This window comes from Physeter macrocephalus, chromosome 15, assembly GCF_002837175.3.
Source record: "Physeter macrocephalus isolate SW-GA chromosome 15, ASM283717v5, whole genome shotgun sequence".
Lineage (NCBI taxonomy): Eukaryota > Metazoa > Chordata > Mammalia > Artiodactyla > Physeteridae > Physeter > Physeter macrocephalus.
This window is the reverse complement of record NC_041228.1, coordinates 65456010-65475442: the sequence shown is the minus strand read 5'-3', so window position 1 is coordinate 65475442 and position 19433 is coordinate 65456010.

The following is a 19433-nucleotide window of genomic DNA, read 5'->3' as shown; positions in this document are numbered from 1 at the left end:
GTGACATCTTTGTCTGGTTTTGGTATCAGGGTGATGGTGGCCTTGTAGAATGAGTTTGGGAGTGTTCCTCCCTCTGCTATATTTTGGAAGAGTTTGAGAAGGATAGGTGTTAGCTCTTCTCTAAATGTTTGATAGAATTCACCTGTGAAGCCATCCATATATCTTTTTGAGTTAGTGTTTTCATTTTCCTTGGATAAATACTCAGAAGTAGAATTGATGGATCATATGGTAGCTCTATTTTTACTTTTTTGAGGAATCTCCATACTGTTTTCCATAGTGGCTGCACCAATTTACATTCCCACCAACAGTGCACAAGTGTTTCCTTTTCTCCACATCCTTGCCAACACCTGTTATTTCTAAGTGATGTTATTTAAAAATTTTCATTTTTAATTGTTGTCATTATAGAGAAATAACATTGATTTTTAAAATATTGACCTTGTATCCAGTGACCTTGCTACATTCACAGCAGATTCTTTTATATTTTCTACATACACAGTCACATCATCAGTGAATAATGACAGTTTTATTTCTTCCTTTGCCATTCTTATAACTTTTATTTCTTTATTTTTTTTTGACTTATTGCATTGGCTAAGTACTGTAGTTCAGTGTTTTTAAAAATAGTGATAATGAGTATACATGTTGTGTTCTTGATTTCAGGGAGGAATACTTTTAGTATTTCACCATCAAGTATAATATTTGTTGCACGCTTTTTATAGATTCTTTTTATCAAATTAAGAACATATCCATCAGGGACTTCCCTGGTGGCGTAGTGGTTAACAATCTGCTTGCCAGTGCAGGGGACATGGGTTCAAGCCCTGGTCTGGGAAGATCCCATGTGCCGCGGAGCAACTAAGCCCACGTGCCACAACTACTGAGCCTGCGCTCTAGAGTCCATGCTCCTCAACAAGAGAAGCCACCGCAATGAGAAGCCCACGCACCGCAACGAAGAGTAGCCCCCGCTCACCGCAACTAGAGAAAGCCTGCGCACAGCAACGAAGACCCAATGCAGCCAAAAAAAAAAAAAAGTAAATTAATTAATTAATTAATTTTAAAAAAGAACATGTCCATCTATTTCTAGTTTGCTAAGGTTTTTTTTTTTTTTTTTATCATGAATGGGCATACAAGGAAATTTTTAATCTAACTCCTCTATTCTTAGTTTGGAGTATACCCAAACTACTCTGTAGTTTAGATTTCATATTATTAAGACTAAAAAAAATCCCTTACATTTTAATAATATATTCTTATGGGAGGTCTGTTATGTTTTATTATCTCCATTCAATTTATTATAAAATGGGGACAATAATAGTATCTACTACAGGTTGTTTTGGGGCGATGAAATAATTATATATAAACTGTTTTAACAGTGCCTGAGAGGTAGAAAGAATTTTATAAACATTAGTTACTGTTACTTCATACTTCTTTTCACACGTGAAGGAAGCAAGGTTGAGAAAGAGTGAGTGACAACCAGTGGTGGACTTGGTCCTGAAAACTAGATATCTTTTTTTTTTGGACTGCACGGCTTGTGGGATCTTAGTTCCCTGACCAGGGATTGAACTGCAGTGAAAGCCACTGCAGTGATAGCACCAAGTCCTAACCCCTGGACTTCCAGGGAACTCGCAGAAAACTAGATATCTTGACTCTCATCTCCTGGCTCTTTCCCTTACAACATTTTCCTTCAAGAGAGGATTCAGCGGCCTTTGACTAGTTTTACATTAGTAAGTCTCTTCATCATATTAAATGTTTTCAAAAGATGATAAAATAATGCTTCCCAACTGTACTGACTGGGAAGGTCCTTCTATAGAAAATTCTAGGTAGTCACTGTACTTAGTGTACATGCTTCCTAAGTATGTCTCAGAATAGCAGAAGTATTTGAGAAAGAATTTTTTTTGTCAAGTTCTTTCTTATATAGACTCTTCTTACAAGTTAAGACAACCACATCACTCATGGCTGCCATGCAAAGAATCTTGTCTTCAATCAGCTCATTAAGGTATCTTTGTAAAGATAGTGTTTTTTTAAAGGCACTTTGCCAGCTCCCTCAAACATAACTTTGTAAATGGACAGCAAGAAAAACATGGCAAATCACTTCCATATGTCTCAAGGCAATGAGAAATTTTTTTGATTAATAACGCATTCAGTACAACAAAATAAGTTCCAAATCTGCCAGAGAGACACTAACTTATCTGCTACATTTATTTTCTGTTTGATTTTTTCAATGTTTTGCCTCTTTAAAAACCCTCCTAGGGGCTTCCCTCGTGGCGCAGTGGTTGAGAGTCTGCCTGTCAATGCAGCGGGCATGGGTTCGTGCCCTGGTCTGGGAAGATCCCACATGCCGCAGAGCGCCTGGGCCCGTGAGCCATGGCCGCTGAGCCTGCGCGTCCGGAGCCTGTGCTCCGCAACGGGAGAGGCCACAGCAGTGAGAGGCCCGCGTACAGCAAAAAATAAAAAAATAAAAAAATAAATAAAAACCCTCCTAAACTCCCAATTGGTTCATTTTTAAACAGCCTCTTCCAAGATGATCACCTGTTCGTATTTGTCAGCCCTATCAAGCAAATAGCTGGTCTTAAACTTATTTTAGAACCAGCTGCTTTAAACATATGCTTCAGTATTCAAGGGATGTTTTTTACAGACTCATCAGTTGATAAAATCATTAACATGTCATCTGCATATGCAAGTACTAGTTTGAACATCTAAACTACTCTGCTTCCTTCCACACCTGTCTAAATTGTAAACCAAGCAAGTTAGTTCACATCATAAATTCTCATCAAAGGGCTTTTAATTAATACAAAAAGGACCAAATGGGCACCTACCCTTAATGTTTTCATTATCTGGATCTCACCATTCCTCCCCGACAGAAACTAATCACATCATTTTCACACTCTTGACAAATTGGAAAGGTATGATGTAAGCCTGTGCAACTTTAAACATGTCATCTCCCCAAAAGAGCTATTTTTTTCTTTTTCAAATAAAATAGGGTAAAAACTCAACTGTCTCTTATTCTGTATGTTTTACAGTTTCTCTTGGTATAATGAAACCATCTGCCACCTCTGTCCCTAACGCCTGGAGAATCAAATCATCCTCCTTGCAAACATTGCTAATCTCACAGTAATCCCTCCTAATCACTTTGTAATCAGCACTCAAAGGGACTAAGGTTCCTTGATTCTTAATCACGATATTTCAGTCATCATTCTTGTGAGATAGCAGCTAGTAATCCCTGAATCTTGGGCTTATTTCTTCCCAACTTCCTAATTATTCCCTAGAACAAAGAACAGAAGTTCTCTAGATATGAGAAACCAGATCTCTCTGGCTAGAACTGGTTGGGAGAACATGACAGTCTCAGGGTGGTGTTTCTGATGTGTGACTATTATTTTCAATTTTGGATACTGAAGACAGCTCCTTATTTTTTTTTTTACTTCCCAATTTTCTGTTGTTTTCTTTTGTTTCCTTATTTTTTCCCCTTAATCTCTTTTTCCTTTATTGCACTTTTTACCTTAGCAAAATTTTGCGTGAGTAACAACTTATTTTTCTGCTTTGCATCCTTAAAAGGCTTTGGTTTCTGGATGTATAATTCCCTTTTTTATTCTTTCTCAAACTGAGAAAATTTCCCTCTATTCCTAGTTTGCTGAGAGCTTTTATCATGAATCAGTATTGGATTTGATCAAATGCTTTTTATGCATCTATCTATATGATCATATAATTTTTCTCCTTGGGACTGTTGATGTGATGGATTACATTAATTGATTTTTGTCTCTATATTTTTAAGGTGCAATATGCTTACTCTTTTATATAACTTTACAATTTATTATTTCTTTTTCTTTCCAATTTTTTTTCCCTGAAAGGGATGGAAGGAACTCATGGCATATTTTATAGGCTTCATGTCTTTTCCTTTTTTTTTTTGAGTTTTGTTTTATTTACTTTTTATACAGCAGGTTCTCATTAGTTATCTATTTTATACGTATTCGTGTATACATGTCAATCCCAATCTCCCAGTTCATCCTACCACCACCCCCACCCCCTGCCACTTCCCCCGCTTTGTGCCCCTACGTTTGTTTAGAGGCTTCATGTCTTGTTAAGTAATTGAATATTCCTTTCTCTTCATTCTTAATTTTTCTCCATCACCAAGTGTAAGATTATGTGTTATTTCCTCATCTCACAATGTCTTTCATGGCCATGTTTATATACCACTTATCGTAAAATCTATTTTTATTCTTTAAATTCATTCATTTATTTTAAAAATATTATGGAGGACTACTACATGCCAGGCACAAAGCAGAAACTCATTCACCATTTAGTATGAGGCTCTACATCAGATAAATACCTCTTACCTAGAATCTAAGTTGAATTTCTTGACCTTTAAGTAAACAATTGAGAAATGGGCCTTTTCCCTTGGTTACTTAAATAATAAAAATGATCACTAAAGAGTTGGGTGCTCCTTTTATGATGTCCTCTTCCCAAGTCCCATCCTGTAGCATATTTATCAATTTATCAAGTATAGATTTGATAACTACGAGTGTTGTAATTGCATTGGAAGGGTATGAGTCTGGAGAGTGAAGGAAGAAAGGACCTGAGAAATCTTCTCTCTAAGAGTTTAGATTAGAAAAGTAATCACCTCATAACTTGCCTCAGTGCTTTTTGTTTCTCTCCACTCCCATCAGAGTAATCTCCCTCAAACATAGCACTGATTTTGTTTTAAAACAATTCAGTGGTTTTGATTATGTCTACAGAGCTGTGCAATCTTCACCACAATCAATTTTAGAACATATTTATCATCCCCCAGAGGAACCCATACCCCTTAAGTATCATGTCCCAACCCTCCCTTCTCTCCATCCAGCACTAGGTAGGCAACCACAAATGTGCTTTCTGTCTCTATAGATTTCCCTATACTGGACATTTCATATAAATGGAATCATATACTATCTGGTCTTTTGTGACTGGCTTCTTTCCCTTAGCCTATTGTTCTCAAGGACCATCCGTGTTGTAGTGTGTAGAGATACCACATTTTGTCTGTCCATTCATCAGTTGATGGACATTTGGATTGTGTCTACCTTTTGACTGTTATGAATATTGCTGTAAGGACATTCATTTACAAGTTTTTGTGTGAGCATATATTTTCATTTCTCTTGGGTATAAACGTAGGGATGGAATTTGTGGGTCATAATATAACCCTATGTTTAACTCTTTAAGGAACTGCCACACTGTTTTCCAAAATGGCTGCACTATTTTACATTTCCACCAGCAGTCTGAGGTGGTTCCAATTTCTGGACACACTCGCCAACACTCATTACTGTCTGTCTTTTCTATTATAGCTAAACTAGTGGGTGTAAAGAGGTATCCCTTGTGGTTTTGATTTGCATTTCCCTTATGACTAATGGTGTTGAGCATCTTTTCGTATGCTTATTGGCAATCTGTATATATTCTTTGGAGATATATCTATTCAGATCCTTTGCCCATTTTTAAATTAAATTATTTGTTTGCTATTGACTAATTTTCTTTTCTTGTGATGTCTTTGCCTGGTTTTAGTATCAGGGTAATACTGGTCTCGTAGAATAACTTGGGAAGTGCTCTCTCACCTTCAAATTTTTGGAAGAATTCATAAGGAATTGGTATTAACTCTTCTGTAAATGTTTAGTAGAATTCACCCAGTGAAGTCAGCACTGATTTTTTTAACCTTTCTGTTAAAAACCCTTTAATGGTTACCAATTACTAATGAATTAGCTACAACATCCCATATTGCACCCCTTATAAAGTCTCAATCTGCATTCCCAGCCGTATGTTCTACTATATCCCACACTAGTGATAGGCAACTTGACCACAGGCTGTCCCACTTCTTGCCTTGACTTAGACTTCTCATGTACTTGTGTATCTCACTAGTCAGACTGCCATCCATCCTTAAGATATTTCAAGTCTACTTCCACCTTGAAACCTTTTCTTGACTCTTCTGTTATACTAGTTTGGGTTTTCTTGAAATATTCCAGCTAACTTCCTCTAATACCCTTTTTAAAAAAAATTTTTTATTATTTTTTAAATTGTTGGCCACACCACGCTGCTTGTGGGATCTCAGTCCTCCAACCAGGGGACTGAACCCGGGCCATGGCAGTGAAAGCCCCGAATCCTAACCGCTAGGCCACCAGGGAACTCCCTCTAATAGCCATTAAAAAAAAAATCTTGATCTCCACAGCATAGGACTTATTAAAGTCTTCATAATAGGTTTCCATAATTAATTAGTTTTAAAAGCCACCTTAATGGGGGAAGTCCCATTCCAGTTAAATTGGGACCTGTTAGTTACTCTGGTAATAACACTTAACTACCAAATGCTGTATGGAATCCACCGTGAACAGTATTTCTCTGTGAGTTCTTTTTCCAGTGTTCGAATAATTAACAAGAATTTTTGCTTGAGGAACTCATTATGAATGACTTCTCTGTGTTTCACCATATTTCTGAGGAAAATTCGTCTTAAAAAATTGATTCAGTACTGGGGGAGGTTCTGCATGCCTTTTTGCTGACTTTCCAAGTCTCAAAATAATGATCTTCACAGTAGGGAATACCAAAGAAGCTAATGGCAGAGTTACAATGGTAAACGTTTTCTAAAAACTATTTCTTCTTCCAATAGCTAAAAAAAAGTTTTTCAGTATTTTAAAGCTGTGGTATAATTTTCTGTTAAGAAACTGTGTGGCCTTAGTAAATGTAGTATTTTATATATATAACATTGCTTTTCAAGTACATATGAAGATTGCATTTTCTTAATATAGCTTTGAAATGTTTATGAGGGAAAAAAATGCTAAAAACCTTCTCCTGTTTTGCCATATTTTGAGGGGATTTCTACACGAGTGAGTTAAAATTTATGACAAAGTGAATGCTGTACTAACATTGCTCGTGTATATCTGTTTCCTACATTTCATTAAGATAAAACTTTTTTTTTTAGTGAGGAGTGAGTTAAGAAGGAAACTCTTTAAGATAACATTATCAACAAACATGTCATAGATCTATGCTATTATGTAAATGTTGTGACAACAGCCATATCTTTAGCTGACTTCAACAATATTGCCAGTTTTATCTCAACATTAGCTGTGGAGGTATGTTGGTATTGCCTCTATTATTACTATCAATCAAAAAATAATAAGAGCTATATTCATTTATTATCACTTACTGTATACTAGGCAGGATGTCAGGCATTTATATTATCACTTAACTCACAACAAACCAGCAAGGAAGGTATTTAGATTAGCTAGGATTAGCTTCAGTTGTGAGTAACAGAAACCTAAAATAACAATATCTTAAACAAGGGAGAATTTTATTTCTCTCGCGTAAAAGTCCAGAGCTAGGCAGTCTAGGGCTGGTTTCACAGTTCTGCGCTTGCTGTAGTCTGTAGGGACCCAGACTCTTTCTCCCTGTTAAGTGACCACTAGCTGCAATGCCAACAGAGAGGAAAGGGATGAAGAAAAAGGGGGCAAAGGAAATGTACCAGCTTCCTTAGGAAGGTTTCTACAACATGATATTTCACTTAGAGCTCACTGGCCAGAACTTAGTCACATAAACACACCTAGGTGGGTGGCCATGTGCCCAACTAAAAGTTGGGGGATCTAATACATAGAGAAAGGAAGATAAGATATCGGGGGATTGGGCTTCCCTGGTGGCGCAGTGGTTGAGAGTCCGCCTGCAGATGCAGGGGACGCGGGTTCGTGCCCCGGTCCGGGAGGATCCCACATGCCGCGGAGCGGCTGGGCCCGTGAGCCATGGCCGCTGAGCCTGCGCGTCCGGACCCTGTGCTCCGCAACGGGAGAGGCCACAACAGTGAGAGGCCTGCATACCGCAAAAAAAAAAAAAAAAAAAAAGATATCGGGGGTCAACTAGATTCCTTCTCTGAGACACTATTATTAGCTCTATTTTATAGATAAGAAATCTAACCCTTAGAACTATCAATTAACTTGTCCAAATTCATCGGTTTAATACGTGTTTCAGAGAAGATGTATAACTAGATTTGTCTACCTGAAAGTTCTATGCTATTGGAGCAGGAGCAAAGGGGATGGCGTAATAGTAATTTCTTTTAGAAGCCTAGTAATATTGCCTTAAATGATGTCTCAGTTAGTTACTGCTATGTAACAAATCATTCCAAACTTAAACAATATGCATTTATTTTGCTCAGGAATCTATAGGTTGGCTGAGCAGTTCTGCTGATCTGAGGCCATCTCTGCTGATCTCTGCCTGGAGGTTGGCAGGGGGCTAATCTGGAACTGCCTTTGCTCTGATAACTCGACCTTTGCTCCACACGGCCTCTCACCCTCCAGCAGGCTAGCCTGGGCTTGGTCTTGCAGTATGGCAGCAGTCCAAGAACAGAAGCATGCAAGGCTTCTTGAGGCACTGGCTCATAATCGGCTCAATGTCATTTCCACTGCATTCTATTAGCAAAATAAATAACAAGACCAGCCCAGATTCAAGGGTTGGGGAAATAGTCTAAATCTCTTGATGAACTGCAAGTCACATTGGAAAGAGCATGGATCCAGGAGACCACTTACAAATCCAATATTTTCATCTGCTACACTGAACCTGGATTAAGTCTAGGAAGGGATCCAGAGGAAAAGAATCTGTGGCTAAAGATTTCATCATTGTCCTGTGAAGCTGTCATTAATCCTGAAGTGCATTTTTCTCTAAAATAAAATGTCAGTGTTAAATCTTAATTAAAAGTGTGTGGATATCTTCAGGTTCTTGAGAAAGAGAATGGAAAGAGTTAGCTTTGTTTTCTTGATTGTTTGAACCAGTTTGTTTATTCATTCACGTAACAAAAAAGCATTGAGTCCCTACCACGGACTGAGCGCCTTGCTAGGCACTGAGATATAAGGATTAGCAAATCTAAAAATGGTGCCAATTTTCATGGCGTTTACCCCTGGGGTTGGGGAGATGAGACATTGATGAATTTCACAAATAAATGCATTAGGACAAAATGCAAAGAGTGACATGAAGTAAAGGTATATGATGACGTGAGACTTTCTAAAACAAAGCTGATCTGGCCTTGGGCATCCAGGAAGGCTTTCTCGAAGAAGAGGTGTTCAAGTTGAGATGCGAAGGATAAGTTAGAATCAAGAGTGTAGGGATAGAGGACAGGGTTCAGGTAAAGAAACAGCATGCTAAATTAGGTCCTAAAGTGGCAGCGAGCCTGGCACTTATGAGGACTGAAATGAAGCCACTACGGCTGAAAAACAGAGTGAGAGGAAGCAGGTTGTAAGATGACACGGAAGCGTTAATGGCTGTCACATTATGTTGGGCCTTAGGTGATTATGAGAAACCTTGTCTTAAATCAGACACAGAAATACAAATATCATATAATACTGCTTACACGTGGAATCTAAAAAAAGGGTACAAATGAATTTATTTACAAAACAGAAGTAGAGTCACAAATGTAGAAAACAGACTTATGGTTACCAGGGGATGGGGGGGTGGATAAATTGGGAGACTGGAATTGACATATGCACACGACTATATATAAAATAGATAACTAATATGAACCTACTGTATAGCACAGGGAACTCTACTCAGTGTTCTGTGGTGACCTAAATGGGAAGGAAATCCCAAAAAGAGGGGATACATGTATATGTATAACTGATTCACTTTGCTGTACACCTGAAACTACAACATTGTAAATCAACTATACTCCAGTAAAAATTTTAAAAAAACCAAGAAACTTTGTCTTTATCTTCAGAACAAAAAAGAGTCATAGTAAATGACATTGTTCTTTGCTGTCAAAGAATTTCATACCAATAACTATTGGGAAGCTTAAGTGTCAAGCCAAAAGAGGGGCTTTGCCCTGACACGGTTCTGATCGAGTGAGTTCCATTTGTGAAGTGCGTGTGTGTGTGTAATATGGGCAATATGTCAGATAATAATAACAATGTTAAGTTTCCTGGATTTGGCTCTTATCTTGTGGTTATATAAGAGAATGTCCATACATGCTGAAGGATTTAGGAGTAAAGGGTCATGATGTTTGCAATTCACTTTCAAATGATTCAGCAGATATAATGATAATTATAACATCGAGAGAGAGAGAGAGAGAGAGAGAGAGAGAGAGAGAGAGAGAGAGAGAGAGAGAGAGACGGAGGCAGAAACAGAGAGAGACTGAGACACAGAGGATGGGGTGTGGTGGCCCATTCCTATGGCTGAACTGTTGGTTGGCTGGTCTGGTTTTCGTTCAACAGTTCTGTGACTGACATTGGACTCTGCTGCCTCTTTAGAATAAGGTCTTTTATAATTTCCTCCTTTTTCTCTGCATGATCTCTGCCCATCACTGGGTAAAGCAGAATTATTCCTAATGGGTTTTTGATTTGTTCTTTGGAGCCCCCATTTTTAGCAAGCACACAAAAAAACTATTCATCCACATTGCTACCTTATACGAAACGTTCTTTGTTAAGTTAAATTCTACAGGCTGGGCAGCATAAACAGTCAAGAAAAAAAAAATTCACTGTACGCCATTTCTAAGAATCTGGCACCAAACAGTCCTCTAAGGTTTGTTTAAACAAGAAATGTAGTAAAAGAGAGAGATTTTTCACAGTGATGACGGCCTGGACCACAGAAATCACGTATTTGAGTCCTGGTCACTGCAGGAGCATTAAGGAGGCTGTCAGTGAAGCTTCCCTTTAGGGGAGAGCCAAGGGGAAGGCTTCTTCACTTTGGAAGTTCTGCATCTTTTCGTTTTTCTAAGGAGAGTTTCAGCTTTTTTAGGCTTAGCACGTCAGTACTTGAGAAGAGGGTCGGAGAAAAGCAGCTGGAAGTGAAAATAATTTGCTTTAAGCACTTCAGCGGTTCTTCTGTGACATTATGCTATTCAGTGTCTTTCAATCAAGTTGATCTTAATTTTCTAGCCACTTCGCTTCTAATTCGATCTCGTAAAACAACCTCGCAACTTCGTCATTAAGGACAGCACTGGGCAGAGCTGCAGTCAGGACGTTGTTTTGCTGTGCCGCCTGCCCAGGACTTTATTTTTTTTGGCGGGGTGGGGCAGTGCGGCTTCTGGGATCTTAGTTCCCAGACCAGGGATCGAACCCATGCCCGCAGCAGTGGAAGCGTGGAGTCCTAACCACTGGACCACCAGGGAAGCCCCCTGCCTGCCCACAGTGCGTCAGTCTTCTTTCCCCCATCTTAGCTGCCCACTCCCCACTTAGAGCTCTCTGGAAATTCCCACCTGGCTGCAAATTATTGCTCAGGTGTTAGTATAATAACAGAATTTAATATTATACCTCATATTTTGTTCTGAAGCATTCCTAGACTCCCAGGATGTTTAGAGCTGAGAGGGTCATTCATTCATTCATTCGTTCACAGTCATCACGTATTTGTGTTTTGTGCCAGACGTTGCTCCAGGCCCTCGATAGCTTCCATTCCAACAGAGGGCGCGGATATGCAGAAAAGCCATTTTAACCCAATCAAATAAATGCTATTATGGAAGTGTGAGTGTGTAATAGTCAAGAACAAGTCTGACTCCACACTGGATCTGTTTCTTTTACTTTAACCTTTGTATTCTATTGCTTTGGCTACAAGTTAAGAATGTTGCCTGTAGCCTGAAATATATAGGATAGCCCATTCTCAAGGCTCTGACCTTTAAAGGTATAAAACTTTTCCATTCATATAGAGATAAAAAGTTGCAGAATAGAGAGTAACATTTGTCTTGTTGGAGGTTTACAGGAACATCAGGACCTGACCTAGGCAAGAAGTCTGCAGCCACCAGCCACACCCCCTCCCCTTTTAGAATCAAAGAAGCCTGCATTCTAACTCACGTAAGATGGTTCTTTGGGACACGAGTCCACCATCTTCCTGGTCTGCTGATTTTCTGAATAAAGCCACTATTCCTTTGCCCCAGGAACTCGTCTCTCAACTTATTGGCCTGTCGTGTGGTGAGCGACATGAGCTTAGACTCGGTAACAAGCAGAGTACAAGGGAGGCAAAGGAGAAGGAGTTTGTCAGTCTGTCGGGAGAAGACTGTGAAGGCTTCCCAGAGCTGGCAGTGGGCAGATAATACTCAGAAAACAGGTGTAGGAATAATGTTTCCATTGGAGAACAACGTGTACAAAGACATGGAGAAGCTAAGGGATCACTAGTGGCTGAAGATTGCTTTGAGTAGATTGTGACCAGGAAAGCCACTGCCAATGGCCTTGAAATGCTGGGGTAACATCTTATTTATTTATTTACTTACTTACTTTTGGCTGCTTTGGGTCCTCGTTGCTGCGCGCGGGCTTTCTCTAGTTGCAGCGAGCGGGGGCTACTCTTCGTTGCGGTGCGAGGGCTTCTCATTGCCGTGGTTCTCTTGTTGCGGAGCACGGACTCTAGGCACGTGGGCTTCAGTAGCTGTGGCACGTGGGCTCAGTAGTTGTGGCTCACGGGCTCTAGAGAGCAGGCTCAGTAGCTGTGGTGCACAGGCAGGGAAGTCCCTGGGGTAACATCTTGAAGGACCTTGAATGTCTGGGTCTAAATGGAAGAGAATTTAGATTTTAAACTAGTAGCAATGGGAAAATCATTAAAGATTTTTTAGCAGATATTTTATGTTAGAATGTTCACGCTGGAACTGAGGGATATGGATGGGGTAGAAGGTGGAATCAGTGAGATTCAAGTCAGGGGAAGCAAGAAAGAGGCTATTGCAATAGTCCAGGCAACAGATGAAGGCCTGAGCTAGGGCAGTGACTCTGGGAATAAAGGGGAAAGATGTTTAGGACAGTAAGATTAACTGGGTGGGATAGTGGGGAATATAAAATGAATCCAGGCTTTTCTGGCTTCACTGATTGGAGGGAAGTTCGTACCATTCATCTATACAAAATCTAGATATTTTCAGAGCAGTTTAGGGCTGAAAGAAATGAAGAATTCAGTTTTGTGCTTTCTGGGATCGGACTGAAGACATGGAAACCTGGAAATATGACGTGAGAAAAGTCTGAGAAAGGGTCAAGGACAGAATTGTGGGGTACTCCACACTTAAAGATTAGAGATGACCTCAACTCTAATAGATTCCAGGTCCCACCCTAGATGATTTAGAAGGTCTAGGTGAGCTTTAAGAATCTGTTTATAATAAGCTCCTCAGGGGATTCTGATTGACAGCTAGAGCTGAGGACCACAGATCAAGTCCCATCCTACTCCAAGAAAGAGCCAGAGCCTGAGGTCAAGAGGGTGGAATGACTTTCCCAAGGTCACAGAACCCCCTAGAGGCAGAGTGCAGCTCAGATTCCCAATATACCATCCTTCCTCTGCAGCACTCGCTTCTCCATTTAGATTTTATTGTCTTTGTCTTATTCAGATTTTAAAACCACAGTGGAGCTTCCCTGGTGGTGCAGTGGTTAAGAATCTGCCTGCCAATGCAGGGGACACGGTTTTGAGCCCTGGTTGGGGAAGATCCCACATGCCTCGGAGCAACTAAGCCCGTGCGCCACAACTACTGAGCCTGAGCTCTAGAGCCCGCCAGTCACAACTACTGAGCCCACATGCCACAGCTACTGAAGCCCACGCGCCTAGAGCCCATGCTCTGCAGCAAGAGAAGCCACCACAACGAGAAGCCCGTGCACCTCAACAAAGAGTAGCCCTGCTCGCCGCAACTAGAGAAAGCCTGTGCGCAGCAACGAAGACCCAACGCAGCCAAAAATAATAAATTAAAAAAAAAAAAAAAAAAAACCACAGTGGATGGTCTGCACCTCCATCCTCTGTTTGTAAAATGCAATCAGTTATAATAGCAAGTCTGGCTGAGTGGTAGATTTGGCGGACTGAGGGAGAAATGTCTCTCACGAGTTCATGCCACGGGTTTCCTAACAATTCTATCTTGTACAGCACTCCCATTTGTAGAGAGAAAACATATTATCAGTGGCTCAGTCTTCACATTCTGCTAGCAGCTTTTTGTTGACTCTGGACTGGGACCTAACATCTCTGTATATAATCTAGACCATGGAAGAGAAAAATTGCCCCTGTTTTTGTGGGAGATGCTCAGGGGGAGAAAAATAGACCCAGAATCTACAAGATTTTAAGTATTTATGGATGATGCAGAAATAAACGACAAGATAGTGGTGTTTAGAAAAGTTGGGATCTCACTGGTTGTGGGAAACCTTATGTGAATACCAGGATTTCTCTCCAGTTCTCCTCTCCTTTGGGGCATGTATGGCCCTTGGAATGAGTCACAATAACGTGACTTGCTTTAGCCAAAGCAATGTGAGCATAAGCAATGTGCATCACTTCTAGATGGAATAAACATTTGAAACTTCTCCATTCTCCGTGATTTGTGCCTCTGAGAAAGGGGGATGATTCGTTTACAGCAGCATAGTTTAGTGTAATCTGACTAATGCTCTGATCAACAGAAAATATGCACAGGAAGCAGGCAACTAATAACCCAGACCTTGAAGTGTCACAAAAGGGAAGGATCTCTGCAGGCTACAGTAGTCATAGAAGCCAATGCTGGTCAACTGGAATAACGGGACATAGACCGGATGCAGTTCAGCAGAGAAAAATTCGGGCTTATGCACTTGGAGTTGAAAAGAGAACATGTTCAAAGGCAAGGTGCCAGCCACTCAAAGGCAGTTGGCTGGAAAATTAAAAGTATAGCTTTAGTGGGTAGCCAGTTGACCGGGAGGAATTGTCACAGCCCTGCAGTTCTGCTGATTGAAAAAAGTGCAAGCAGAGAACTGTGGCGAATGAAAGGCATGTCTGTATCATGAGGTAATTGCTACACTGCTCTGCACAGACCAGAACTGTAACAGAGCTGGGCTGGCTCTGGTCTCCATCGTTCAATGGGATTGAGAGAATGTGGAGAGAGTTCAGAGCAAAAGCAAAATAGTCATTCAGTGACCAGCAAAGACGGGCTAAAGACCTGGGATTATTTAGCCTAGAGAGAAAAAGCTTCAGGGTCACTTGAGAAGCATCAGTGCTGAAGAGCCACGGCATAGAGGATGATGGCTGTTTTTTCTCTGTTGCCAAGAACACAAAAAGAACGGGCTTATTAAAGTTAAACAAAAGGAAGAATTTCCTGACCCCAAGGGTTGTTTGACACCGGATAGGATGGGAGATTTCTCTCTGGAGGACTTTACAAAGATCAACGTTCTTTTGAACGTAATGGATTCACTGGGTCCTTCCTGAAGCGAAGGGATGGAAGGTTCTCAGTCTCTTTTCTGCCATGATCCAGGTGATGGATGAGGTCCGCTGTGGGAGGCACTCCCATGGCATGCTGATGTTTTACACAACCCCCAGTATGCTACTGGCAGTTGCATTCTTTTCCTTCCTCTCAAGAAAACACATCAGAAAATAAGGGAGAACCGTGTTGTGATCAGGATCACCACAAATCCTCTTTTTTTAAAAAGGTAAATGTAAGTGTCAATATTTTAAATTCTTGTTTGTAGAAATAACCTGTGATACGATGACTCAACGTCGATTTAACAAATGGTAATTGAGTGAGGGGTGTGTGTGTGCATATTGTGTGTGGGATATCTAAGGCTACCTCAACCTGCAGCAAAGATTCAGTATGATAAATGCAGTTATGTGGGAAATGTGATCTGCTGTGAGACCATGGGGATGGGCTGATCGGCTGGTCCTTGGAGGTCCAGGAAGGCCTCCAAAGGAAGATGTGTATGAGCTGAGGTCCACAGGGTGAGGAGAAGAAAGTTGGTCAATAGAGAAGCAAAGGCAAGAAAGTAGGGAGAGCTGGTGTGGGAAGGCTTGGAGGCTGGAAGCATCTGGAGGAATAGAGAAATGGGAAAATATCTGAACACAGACCTGGGTCTGAGGGGAGTGGGTGATGACAGGAGACAAGGTAGCTATGCAGGACGCAGGGCTCCCGGGGTCCTGCCAGCCATATTGAGAAGCTTGCGTTCCATCCTAGGATCATCGTGGGGTCAGAGGGCTGTGTTATGCAGGGACGGACATGATCAGGTTGATATTTCAGCAAGTTTGTGCAGTATTCTGGCTGCCGTGTGGAAAACTGGTTATTAGAGAGGCTTTGAAATTAATCTGGCCTGGATTTGAATCTATGTTCTGTATGACTAGCTGTAAGATATTTGACAAATTAATCTCACTGAATCTCAATTTCCTCATCTGTAAAATAGACAGCATACTGCCTGTCTGACAGGGTGTCTCTGAGGATAAACTTAAGTATTGTATGGAAAAGGCCTGTCTGATCCCCTGATGTGGGGGCTCAACAAACACTGGCTCCCTTCTCTACGAATTCATAATCAATTAGCAAATGATAAAGACACTTGACACAGTACAGAATCAAACAATTCTTTTTCATTTGAGAGTGATTAACGCATGGGTAGTTTCTACAATCCTCTGAAAACTATCGAGACCAAACTAGATTTTCCTGCAGCCCTTTAATCATCTTTGTGGTTCTTTGCTGAGCCCTCTCCAATTTTTCAAAACTCCTTTTCAGTTGTCGAGACCACAGCTAGATTAGTCACCAGAGAGAATTTGTGATAATTAGATCCACATAGTGTCGTCACTTGCGCTGCTGCCTCAGCCACGAAAACCCAGTCAGCTGGTCCCTGTCACCGAATAGGTTGTGTTCCAGAAGTTCATTAGTAAGTCCGCTGTTTGGAACACAGAAAGCCTTTCCCCATAGAAACAGAATTATAGATGGTGGCTTGTTTCCCAGGCCAGTGCATAAAAATCTATTTAATGCACATGCAGCTGAGCCAGGGCCTGGCAATAATAGTCACTCAAGCCCTTGACTTGCCTAAGCCCCAGTGGGATTCCCAGTCCCATGGAGCCCTGAGAACCTCTGAACCTTGGGCTTGCAAACTTGAGCCCTCTGAGGGAGATGCGAAGTGGGCTGACAGCCTTTGGGGAGACCATTATTTGCAGCATAATTGCAAATAACACTTCCTTGAACTAGACCTTTACCTGAAATTGGGTCTATTAGCACATAAGCAAGTAATCAAGAGCTATCCGATGATAAACACACCTACAATATGCCGGATACTTTTCCTAAGTCTACCTAAGTTATCTTTAATCCTCATGATGATCTTGTAAGAAAAATATTCTTCTTGTTCTTCCCGTTTTGCTGGTGTCTTGAGAAGAATTTGTGTGGCCCAGAAACTGGCAGGTAGAAGGTGGGGGGAGTGATGCGGGAGCCCAGGCATTGGTCTTGCAAAGCTGAGAGCTTTTCCACTGCACAACACTGCCTCCCAGTGGACTGTGCTAGACACATACCCTAGCGTCGCTAAATCAACTATGTATGATCTCCCAGTGAAGTAACAAGTTCTTCATTCATACATCCAACAAAGAATCTTTGAGCGCTTCCAATGAGCGAGGCCTTGGGAACACAAAATCAAATTAGACTTGGTGTTCTCACAGAGTAGTTGAGAAAAGGAACAAATAAATCAAGGGTTGAAAAAAAAAAAGAGAGATTACACAGAAACCCAGAAGAGAGAGAGATTAATCAGGCTAGGGCGGTGGTGATGGTAAGCCAGGAAGGCTTCCTGGAGAAGGTGAGATGAGCTGAGTTTTGAAGGATGAGTTGGAGTTAGATGTAAATCTATATGACACAGGGTCAAAGGATAGTCTTTCTATTCAGAAGGAATAGCATGTTTAAATGCATTGGGACAACAAACACGTTAAAAATAGGTTAAGCATTTCTCTGACCCATCTGCTTTTGTGATATGTCAGCAACATGCCAAGATGAAATAGCTGATAACTTACTTTGTGGGATAGTAGACAAGTGAAAATAGTTTTTATTGTAGCTTTAGTGTACCTTTCTTTCATAGTGATGTTTTTAGATTCTTTATATATTTAAATATATATATTTGTATTTTTTTCTGTGAACTGTCTATATTTTATTGATTTCTCTATTGGGTGTTTTGGTCATTCAAAGATTGATTTGTAAAGAAATGAAAACACTCATTCGAAAAGATATCTGTACCCATGTTCATTGCAGTATTATTGACAATAGCCAAGATATGGAAACAACCTAAGGGTCCATCAATGGATGAATGCATAAAGAAGCTGTCACACACACACACACACACACACACACACAGGAAAATTACTCAACCATAAAAAGAGAAGGAAATCTTGCCATTTGTGACAACATTAATGGAACTTGAGGGCATAATGTTAAGTGAAGTGAGACAGAGAAACAGATTGGTGGTCGCCAGAGGCAGGCAGGGGCTGGGGAGTGGGCAAAATGGGTGAAGGGGGTCAAGAGCTACAAACTTCCAGTTAGTCATGGGGATGTAATGTACAGCATAGTGACTATGGTTAATAATACTGTGTTGTATATTTGAAAGTTGTTGAAAGAATAGATCTTAAAAGTTCTCATCACAAGAAAAAAATGTGTATCTATGTATGGCGATGGATATCAACTAGGCTTATTGTGGTGATCATTTTGCAATATGTACAAATACTGCCACTAATATAATGTTACATGTCAGTCATGCCTCAATTAAAAAAATTGATTTGTAAGAACTCCTAATTCATTGTGTGATCTTTTTATCTTTTGATTTTTAAAAAAATCTTTTTCTAAAAACCTTCCCCAACTTGGATTCTTTTTTAAAAATTAGGTTCTCTTTTTACCTTCAAATCTTTGATCTGGCAGAAATTTGGTCTCGTTGGTGTAAGGAGTCTCTTAGCGATGCCAGTACATTTCCCAGCCTGCCTTGTAGCTTTTCATCCTCAAGGCTGGGAGCCGGGAGCCAGGCTCCACAGGTGAAACTGGGTCAGAAATGGGCTTCCCCTCATGTGAAAGGAGTCAAGAAAGCTGGGGCCGCCACACAGGCTGCAGCTGGGAGGAAGGTATCCGTTCACACTGGCAGGATGGAGCAAAGAGCAGCTCGGACAGAACCAAGTCTAAGCTGCCTGGTGCCCCTTCACCATGTGGCCCTCCCCCCAATTTCTGTTGAATGGGAAAACGTGGTCCTTGATGCAGGCAGCAACAAACCTGCCACAGGAGAGTGAACTCACACAAAGCCAACCACACACACAAACATGGGCACACGCACACGCCCTACAGCAAAAGAAAATAAACAAAACAAAAATTTTGAAGCACAAGAAGAAAACTAGCACTAAGAAAACCAACACATGGAAGGGGAGAGGGATAAATTGGGAGAATGGGACTGACATATACACACTACTATATAAAAAATAGATTAACTAATAAGAACCTACTGTAGAGCACAGGGAACTCTACTCAGTACTCTGTAATGGCCTATATGGGAAAAGAATCTAAAAAGGAGTGGATATATATACATATATAACTGATTCACTTTGCTGTACATCTGAAACTAACACAAGATTGTAAATCAACTATACTCCATTAAAAGTTAATTAAAAAATAATGATTCTGGGCTTCCCTGGTGGCACAGTGGTTGAGAGTCCGCCTGCCGATGCAGGGGACGCGGGTTCGTGCCCCGGTCCGGGAGGATCCCACGTGCCGCGGAGCGGCTGGGCCCGTGAGCCACGGCCGCTGAGCCTGCGCGTCCGGAGCCTGTGCTCCGCAACGG